Raw genomic sequence first — 9,880 nt, 5'->3', positions numbered from 1 at the left:
CGGTTATGGCACCTGGTGTGTGTCCTTGCATGAATGTTGTGCCTACACTGCTTTAGAAAAAATATCGTGTGATTGATTTCCCAACATGGTACACAGAGCTCCTGGCTCTGTTATTTTGCATGCAGCTATTCAGAGTATTTTTAGAGGTGAAACTTCAACAAAATAGCAAAATCTGGAAATAGAAGTTAAATAGCTAATCATTACAGGGGGGTTCTCTTTGTTCCTTTTTTAGACATGACTCTAATATTGGCCCAAAATTTCAATTTCTACAGAAAGCAAACTATTTTCTTTTCATAAGCTGTAGTTCTGAGCCTTTGTCTAAAGAGCTTCCTTATTCAAGACTTAGTTAAGTCTAGGATAATAAATAGTGTTAATCTGATCTGGGAGCTGCTGATTTTAATTTCTTTCCAGAACTTGTGATGGCTTCAACCTGGCAGAAAACTCAGGAAATCTACAAATGGGTCCTTGAAAGTGGAGGTAGGTAGAGATGGTGTCTTAAATAAGAATTTCTACATGAATAGCATGATCGTGAAGAACAAACTTAGGAGGATCATGATCCTCATATAAGCCCACATTTTTTCACTAGGCAGATTTTCACTTTTCCTTCTGCATGATCACAAACTTCCCTTAAGTCTTGAAACACATCTCAGGGACACTCCAACTGGATCACAGTAAGGAATGAAAGGATGGGGGATTCCCCTGACCATAGTTGGGAACTCTCAGCAGCTTTCTGTTCAATGTACAACAGGCTCTGACAGAAGGATGAGCAATATGTGCTCAGGATTGCCTCTTAAGTCTGGAATATTAAAGAAAGCGATTTTTTTAAATGCATGTTCATGTGCCATGGGGAAGCTTAGTAGACCAATGAGTTAATACTTTGAGGTTTAAGCTCCTTGTAATACTAGTAAAACCTATTATCAAATGAAATATTGACAGAAACCACTCCTCAGTGTTTTCAATTTGACGTTTTGTAGTTAGGAATCTTCATGAGCTAGAGGTTCTGCAGGTCCAATTTGGTCCCACAGGGCTCTGTTGGATCCCTGGATGTAAGAAAAAGCCACAAAATGGCATGAAGGTAGAATGGCAGGCCTGCATGGTGGCCTTGACAGGAGAAGAACGTGGGGTATAGTGCTCAGTCTGTAAATGTTTCAGGACTTGAATTTCAGAAGAGAGTCTAAATTGGGATTCAGGACTTCTGACGGACTGTTAAATCCAGAATTGGAATATCAAAGAGCTCTTGACACAGCCCATAACAGGAATAGTAAAGAATTGGGAGGTCTAGAAGGGATGGGGATTAACAGAACCATGTGGACAGGGATGGCATTTAAAAAAAAATACCCTGAGGCCCATGGGCTCACCAGTGAGCCAAGGACTAACATTCAATAGAAGACTTCTGCAAGGGTCCCAGGGCTAGAACTGTAAGAGGTGTCTGAGGCTTGGGACTGGCAGGTCAGGAAGCAAAGGGAGATGCTGAGGGAGTTTAGCAGAGCAGTGACCACAATGGCAATAGGAGAGGAAAGTGAATGGGAACTGGGATGTTTTTGCAGATGCAATGTATCCTGCATTTCTGTGGGTCAGGGATGAAGCAGGATTAGGAGGAGGTGGCATGACAGAAAATCTGTTGAGCTTCCATTTGCTGTAGGACTGAAGACCAGTTTTAGCAGGGAGAAGTGTTTTGTCATTTTTCCAGTGAAATGGCATGCTTTTTAAGAGAGTCCACCCTATGAGCAGATACACAAATGAAGGGGTGGAGGATTTCAGATTGTGAGGGCATCGTGAGGCACTGTGGGGCATGAAGGAAATAGCACCAGTGGTTGAAACAATTTTATTATTTAGCTGTAAAGATTTATACTCCTGAAGAGCCAGGAACTGTTTGGTTTGTTCTCTGCATCCCTGCTGCGTGTGTCTTGAACTACTTTTCACCTGTGTATGAGACAGTCTCACAGCCTGTAGCGAGGGCTCATGACAGGGAAGTTCACTACTGTGCTGTGGAAGGCTGGTGCTCAGCAGACCAGTCTTCTAGTACTACAGTCCCAACCTGAATGTTGTGCTAAAGCCTTTTAAGCAGAGTCTGATCCATGGAGATCCAGGATAGGAGGATGACTGAGGTACTGCTTTGTACAGACACATGAGATACTGATTTTCTTTTTGCTAGGGAGCATGCTGAAGGGTAGTAATTAAATATATCTGCCATACAGTGTATGGGATGTGCCAGCCTTGGCTGTGTGCTTTTGCTTTTCAGATCCAAGGACAGACCCGTGGTCCCTGGTCCATGCTCCACTTCCAGTCACTCTTCTCTTTGTGTGGCACTGGGGCCCTTGTACATGTGTCAGCAGAAACCTCTGAAGCTGCGGGGCCTGCTGATTGCCTGTGATCTAGCCATGATGACATTATCAAGCTACATGTTTTACGAGGTGAGGAGAGAGGTAAGCATCCAGGAAGTGTTTGAAAGCCAGAGCCATTTCAACAGCTTTTGCTGATGGACTGTAGTGAAGGGAGTGGGAGCTGACTTGGGCATGTCTGTAGTTTGCCAAAAGAGAAGCAGTCTTGTCCTGTTGAAAGCATTATTTCCAAAGCATACCTCATTTCCTCCCATTTCTGAATCTTCCTCTCATTCATAAAACTAACATGGAAAGGTTCCTGAAGGAACGAGTAGAAAGTTGAGGTCTCCCCAGTAGCCACAAGAGCAAATGGAGGATGTGGAACCTCCTCATTTTGTCTCAGGGTCTGGCTCATGAGAGACCATCTCTGGGAATGAGAACTGCTTTTCCAGACTTATTCGGTCCTCTCCAAGAGTGCCAAGCACACTGCAGCTTCCTGCTGCCGAGAGTACTGATCAACCTGTTTTCTGCTTGTTCTCAGTGCCTAAGCCTTTCTACAAGCCTTTCCCTAGTTTATGTAGGCCACTGAAAACTCTTCAAGGGAACATAGCTGAATAGGTTTGAAAAACATTTTGATGTCAACAAATTTGCCCATTTAGTTTATAACACAATTGTTACATTAGTTAAAGCAAATGGCAAATTTTTGGAGCAAATACTACTCAGTCTGAGGACAAGTATGAAAATTGCTTGACTGTGCTTAGTTGTTCAGTTATACTGGTTACTTGATCCAGATTGTGGCTTTCCAATTAATAGGCAAATGCAACCAGCCAAAACAAAACACTGTGGGATCTTTGCAAGGTAAAACAGTGTATTTTCAGAGAGATTTTGAAGCCTAGGATTCACTGTTCCTACTGAAGCATTTTTGAGCACTCCAGTGATTACATAGTTACAAATATGCCCAGACCAAATTTTCTTTTTCAGATTCCAACATGGAAGTAAAGTACTTTGGGTCAGGATTTTACTATTTGCTTAGCTGTGTAAATTACATGTTTTTTCTGTCAGTGAGTACTAGATTGAGACCCTATTACCTCAGCATATATATGCACATCTTTTTGGAATAGATGGCATTGAACAGAAAATGGATCTCTACTGCTTTTCTTTTGTTTCAGTTTCTGGTAACTTCAACCTTGGATGACTACAGCTACCTGTGCCAGCCAGTGGATGACATCTGAAGTGAACTAGGAATAAGGGTACAGTTTTATATAAAGCTTACCTCAGGCCCTGCTCCTGCCATGGGTATGCAGATTGTTTTGCTCATCGATAAGAATTTTCATGTCTAAGAATGTTTTTATTCTAGTTTGTTGCTTGTAAATCTATTTCACTAAATTGCCTGTTTCAGCAGTTGCCTTTTGCTTTAATTCTCTATAAATTAATCATTTCAGTCAACATAGCCATCTATGTTCCCTCTTTGATCACTGGAGAGAGGGTGATACTACCATCTGAAGATAGATGTCTAGTATAGATATTGCAAGCTACCTCTGAAATATATGTGACTCTTTCCATTGACTATGTAAGGATTCTGGGTGATTACTATCAACAAGAAAAATAATTTTTATATCCTCAGCTTTGCATAACATAAATCTTTCTCAGTGTTTCTTTTAGCAGGAGGATTTGGCTAAAACTATTCCTTGTCTGGACCCATCACGGGGTGGGGTTGGGTCCCACCAGCTTCAGCTTTCCAAAATGCTGTGTGAGTGTTTTCTATTTGAATTCAGAGCTATTATGCTTTACTTCCAGATATAACCAGGCTTTGAACAGCTGCAAGCATGGAAATTAACTTTTCAGTTTTTTAGATACTTGCCATCAGGCTAGAAACAACTTCTGAGCAGCTCACCCTTGCCTTGTCAAAGAGCAAGCAACTTGGCAAACCAATCATCTGACCAGCCAAAGCAATCCTGAATGCCTTTCCTCCCCCAAGATCAACACAAAAAAAAAAAGAAAAAGCAACAGTCACAAAACATCCCGTTAGTTTTTCCCCTTTGCTGTCGATCCCAGGTGGGCAGACTTCACTTAGTGCATGGCTGAAAAACCTCAGGCAGTGATTTTGCTTTGAGGTTCGAAGAGCGGTTCCTCGTGCTGCCCAGCAGATGGCAAGAGTGTGTTGGTGGTTCTTCTCCAAAGCCGTCGAGCCGCTTGATGCGGTAAGGAGGGCTCGGCCCCGTAGCGGGACTGGTGCTGTAAATAAATCACTTCCTTGTCAGAAAGGGGCAGGGTGCCAAAAGCCAATGTCCTCGGTTGATCCTGTATTGATTTGGTTGGTGCTTTTCAGTAAATGCTGTTTTCATGTGTTCAGCTCTGCCTGTTTGTGGGAATAAGGCTGATACTGTTAAAGAAGAGGGCTCAGCTTCAGTGTACTGCTTTTTGACAGCATTTGGCCTGCAAGAGTCTGGCACTGCCAGTGGATATCACACTGCTAGGCTTCCTCAGAAGCTCCTTTCCAGAGCAAAAGAAACACTGCTGTCCAGTTTGCCCGTCTCTGTCCCAGTGGCTGCACACGTTCACTCCCCAGCACCCTTCCTGCAGGCGCGCGTTCCCTCCTAACCACAGTCTTGGGGAAGAAGCTTTATCGGTCCTATATTATAAATAGTTGACTGAACTATCAAGGGAATCCCATCTCTCTGCTGGGTCACCAGGAATAAGCTGTATCCTAGCCTAAGACTTCACAGTCTACTGCTCTTTGGGGGATAAGTTGACAACACACTGTCTGAAAAGTGAATCAGCATGTTGAGCCCTCCTAGGCCTATTGCCAGTGGGTTGACCAATTTTCTCACTGTTTTCATCAGCAACAAAAGCAGCTTTTTGTCAGTCCTGAGTCCCTGCAAAGCAAATTCACTTTTTGTGCATGTGTGTGTGCACGCTGAAATACAATGACCTGACACATATTCATCTGCCAAAATCATTCTTTTTACTAATGCAAATTCCAGATGGGTTTGGGCATTCAATGCAGCACTTTTTCTGTGGATCATTCTCTGGTACCAGTAAACATCTAACCTATGTCCTGAAAAGGACCGGACTCAAGCAGCTGCAAATTACATGGAAGCTCAGTCAGACTCAGCTGTGTCTTCTTTTGGACCTTGGGATCTGAATCCAAATGTAAAAATATTTGGGGCTCTGTGGAACACATTCTACCCTCCAGTTCTTCCCCATTCCAGATAATATAAGACCTATTGCATATGTTGAATTTTACCAGTTTTTATGCACAGCAGAGGAAATGGGTCTGGGAGATCCAGAATCATAATTAACTATTCTTACCACTTTTAGTGTAAAATCCTTTGTCTACATGCATCAGCTCAAGATTTTCCTTTGTCTGGCTTCTTTCAGGTTTTCTTTATTCTGTGCAGGAAACAAGAACAGGTGACTTTTCTGCATGTGTACCATCATGGCACTATGCTGTTCAACTGGTGGTTGGGGTCAAATATGAGCCTGGAGGACAAGGTATGCTTCTATAGACACATTGTGTTTCAGCTTTTCTTGTGTTGTGGAGATAGCATGAACAGTGCAGATGGGCTGACTGGCAGGTAGGAAGCTCACCTATTTCCAAAGGTGTGAAAAATATGTGCATTTCACCTGATACCATCTGCTCAGCTCTTTGGGCTATTTAGACTGCTATATTCACTGCCTCATCCAGAATGAGAATGTGCTAGTCATTCCTTGTCCAAACAGAAGCCATAACATCCTATATGAGCCCTATTTGTATCTCCACCCAGACTAGTGCTCTCTTAGTCCCCATTCAGCTGGGCCCGGTGCAGCAGCCTAGGCTCTGGCTCTACTACTCTGACAGGGTCTATCCTAGTCCCTCACTCCCTCTCTGGTCTGTATTGAGACTGCTCTTCCTTTTTATCTACCAAAGAGAAGCATCTGAAGCTGACACAGAGCAATAGACCACTATGGGTAGGCCCTGTACAAGATTCTGGGGTATTCTTTTTTGGGAAGCCATTTTGGCTACATGGACTTGACACCAGAATGGTATAAAATACTCTAGGTCAGATCAAGAATTCCCTCCTCTGCCTTTGAAGCTTTTCTCTGTCTCTGAACACTAGATATGGGATGGATGTACGCTGAAAGGAGAAGGGAGAACTTGACGTGCTTCCTAGGCAGAGTCTGGATTGAATGTTCACGCATAGGGGTGATATGATGTCTTTTGAAAGCAACATCATAGCTGTGAGGTCATCACAGGGTTAGTCTTGAATGGTTTGTGTGTCTTGTTCATCCTGACTTCTTTATTCCTCAGCTGCCTTTATTGGGATGCTAAACTCCTTTGTGCATCTTTATGCACAGCTATTATGCCCTGGCCAGCCTGAGACCACAGATGTACCGTTACCTATGGTGGAAGTGTTACCTAACCATCGTGCAGCTGGTAATTCCATGTGTTCATCTCTGCACTTCTGTATCTCGGGTGTGATGACCCCTGCTCTCTGTCTCTGTCCCCTCACTGGCTCAAGTCTTTCTGTTTGCTGCCTGTGGAAATCAGTATGTCCTTAGATGTCCTCATGTACCACTGAGAGGTGAACTGATTGGTGACCTGCTCTGAATGGTACTTGGAAAACTAGCAAGAAGCCTTCAGTGGCCATATAAATTAATAATCCCCCACCTTTGTAATGGGAAGGAGAGAGAGAAATTAAAAGTTAGATTTCTCCCTTTTCTGTTGTATATGGCAGCCTTTTCCCCTCTGGAGCCCCAAAACTAGCTTGATTTTTGAGAGGCGTGGGGTAGTAACTTGGGAAAACTTTGGATTCTCAGTAGGGCAGGAGATTGGGCAGCCTTCATTCTGTTTCTTTAAAAAGGAAGAGTATGTCTAACTGCAGGCAAACGGAGGCAAGTTAAAGAAAAATGTGAGCTTTACTCTTTCTGTAGAGAATCTCTCTGGATTTTCTTTCCCTCATCTCTGAAGAGGTGACAAATCCTGACAACCCTATGGTTTTTCAAAGATACAGCATAAAAGCAATGTTTCATACAAGGCGAATGATTATAGCTAAGCATGTAGGAGAGTTAATTCCACACAAAGAGAGGTTATGCAAACAAAAAGTATGCAGTTACTGGAGAAAAGGAAGAACAACTAGGGTATATGTAAAATAGCATTGCACTGAAGGCTGGTTCAGAATTCTTATTTATCCTGAATGGCAGAAGCATTGCATGAAATGAAAAGGTATTTGTAATGCAATATAGCACAGGAAATCAGTTTTTATTTAACATACCTTCAGTAGGTAGAACTCATTGCTTCAGAGTATTGAGACAGGTGACTTAGTAAAATAATAATTAAAAAAAAGTTAATGTTTAAATGAATAAAAGTAGCATCTGTAGTTCTCTTCTGTAAGCTAAAATACAAAACAAAGTCATTATGGGTATAATATTTTAAGTACCATCAGGGAATAGAAGAAGTCTTCCACATTTAGTTTCCATATTCCAAGGTCTCAGCTACTGGCCTGTGGCAGAGAAGTGGCACAAGAGCAGTGGTCTGCGTCTGGGTAGGAGTGGCTGGATTCCAAACCTGCTCCTTGCAGCAGTGGGTAAGCCTCAATGTTTGGTGGACACGTGACACCCTTTCATGTTGGGAAAACACTGATGGCCTTGAAAGACAAGCTTTTCAGGGTTGTCAAGAGAAGCAAGCAGGTGGTACTCTGAGTTGAGGACACTAATAGTGTGTTGTGATACTCTTTACGATGACTCAAACAGTCCGTTGGGATATGTCTCATGTAGGATCCCTAATCTGTCTGCTTCCCCCCCCCCCTCTTCCAGTGCCAGTTTGTAGCCATTGCTGCTCATTCTTCCTACAACCTTACTTCACAGAATGCCTGTCCCCTGATGGTTTCAACACTGCAGTTGTCTTCTACATTCTCAGCCTCATTGCTCTCTTCCTACACTTCTACTATTGGACCTACACTAGGGGAAAACAGGAGAAGCTAACTTAAGGAAAATCAAAGAGGAGAGTGAGCACAGCCTGATGAACTTGCACATTCTCTGCTGCTTCTAACATGATTACATGAAGAAAATGTATTTGAGGAGTGTGTGTGAGGCTCTTGTGTGCAAGACTCATGGTTGCCTTCAAATATCTCAAGTTAGGAAGAAAAAAGGAATGACAAACTCAGGGATTAAGTTATTAAGGAGCACACTTAACTGAAGTGATGCAAAGCCAAGCCAAGTAGTCATCAACATAGCAGCCTTTGTGAAATTAGCACCAGAAGATCTCTTCCTTTCCTTCCATTTGTTAGCTCAGTTTGTAAGGTCTAGAATCCAACCATGACTCCTTGGCTCATTTCTTAGGCTATAGAGAGTTTCTTTGTGTTCATAAGACTATCTCAGCTCACCGTTCTACATGAGGGAGGATCAGGTGCCTCTAGCCTGAAAGCAGTGTCCAGGTAACAACAGCATCCAGGAACTCACTGGAACTGCAGGATGCAGGCACCTGTACACTGCATTCCAGCCTTTCCTATTAAGAAAACTCCCACTAGGACTGCAATGAATTACAGCTATATGCTGCTGATGATTTAACTTTATTTTAACATAAGCATGAATGAAATTGGACATTATATTGTTCATCTGGACAGGTGCCTCTGTTCTTCCACTGCTCTGAAGGTAAAGAGGCATTATTAGTACTTTACATATTTTTTTAACACGGAAGAATAGATTGAGGTTCCTTATTAATAACTTTTTCCTCCAATTTGTTGTTGTTGTTATTGTCATTGTTTTAAAATTTTGCTTCTCTTCAAAGAGAAAGTTTTACATCACCATAAGCAACCATCTCCACTAACAATTTGTATGAATATTACTACAAAATGTATAAAATTAATTCATTGCCTAGTGCAAAGCTGCATAGCTCCATTGACTTTATCATGTCACTGGCTCCTTTTTTTGCTCCTAAATTGACTGTGCCTAGAATTTGGCACTTATATTCACCTGCAAAGAGTTAAATACTGTTAAAAGTTTTGATCTGGTAGTGCTTTGAAAATGCTAAATGCAGATTTGAAGCTACAGTATGGTATTTATTTAATGCATTCTACTTTTGTTGTTTAAAACTAGTATTATGAAACAGTTATTTTTTTCACAGTTGAAACACAAAGCTCTTGAAGGAAAATATTAGAATTATTAACTTGGATGCATTGCCATTGCCAAGTTGCATTCACCTCAAATGTAAAGAAGTCTAACTCTTCTGGGAATGTCCAGAGGATTAGATGCTAGCCTGAACCTAGCAGATGGGTGTACACAAAAAAATTGTATGCTCTACACTGATCTGGAGTTTAACAACTATGCAAAAGTAATGCAACTTGGTCATTATTGGTCTGTGTTCATATGCCAAACCTTTACTTTAGCTGCTACATGCACATGTGTAAGATAAAACAGTATTCTTTCATTCCTTGTCGTCCTCCCCTTCACACACATACACAAAGGATTCGTTTATATTACCAAAGTGATATATCATAAATGTCATTCCATTGATTTGAATAGTCTTTCTTCTGGTTTTCACTGGTGAGTATGAAAAGCAAAGCAGGGTTTATTTTATA

At 41.9% G+C, this 9,880-nt stretch overlaps 1 pseudogene across 1 annotated transcript; it reads left to right on the top strand.

Annotated features, from left to right (window-relative positions):
* The first annotated feature begins 419 nt into the window (after positions 1 to 419).
* LOC309402939 (very long chain fatty acid elongase 4-like) lies at positions 420 to 8,406 on the top strand (annotated as a pseudogene). Its single transcript has 7 exons — positions 420 to 477; positions 2,243 to 2,414; positions 3,491 to 3,571; positions 4,466 to 4,522; positions 5,703 to 5,816; positions 6,613 to 6,738; positions 8,118 to 8,406. The product of its transcript is annotated as a very long chain fatty acid elongase 4-like (transcript).
* Positions 8,407 to 9,880: the final 1,474 nt, after the last annotated feature.

Source organism: Phaethon aethereus (genome assembly GCF_964289735.1).
Source record: "Phaethon aethereus genome assembly, chromosome: 1".
Lineage (NCBI taxonomy): Eukaryota > Metazoa > Chordata > Aves > Phaethontiformes > Phaethontidae > Phaethon > Phaethon aethereus.
The sequence above is the reverse complement of the archived record's forward strand: the minus strand, read 5'-3'. Positions and strand labels throughout refer to the sequence as shown.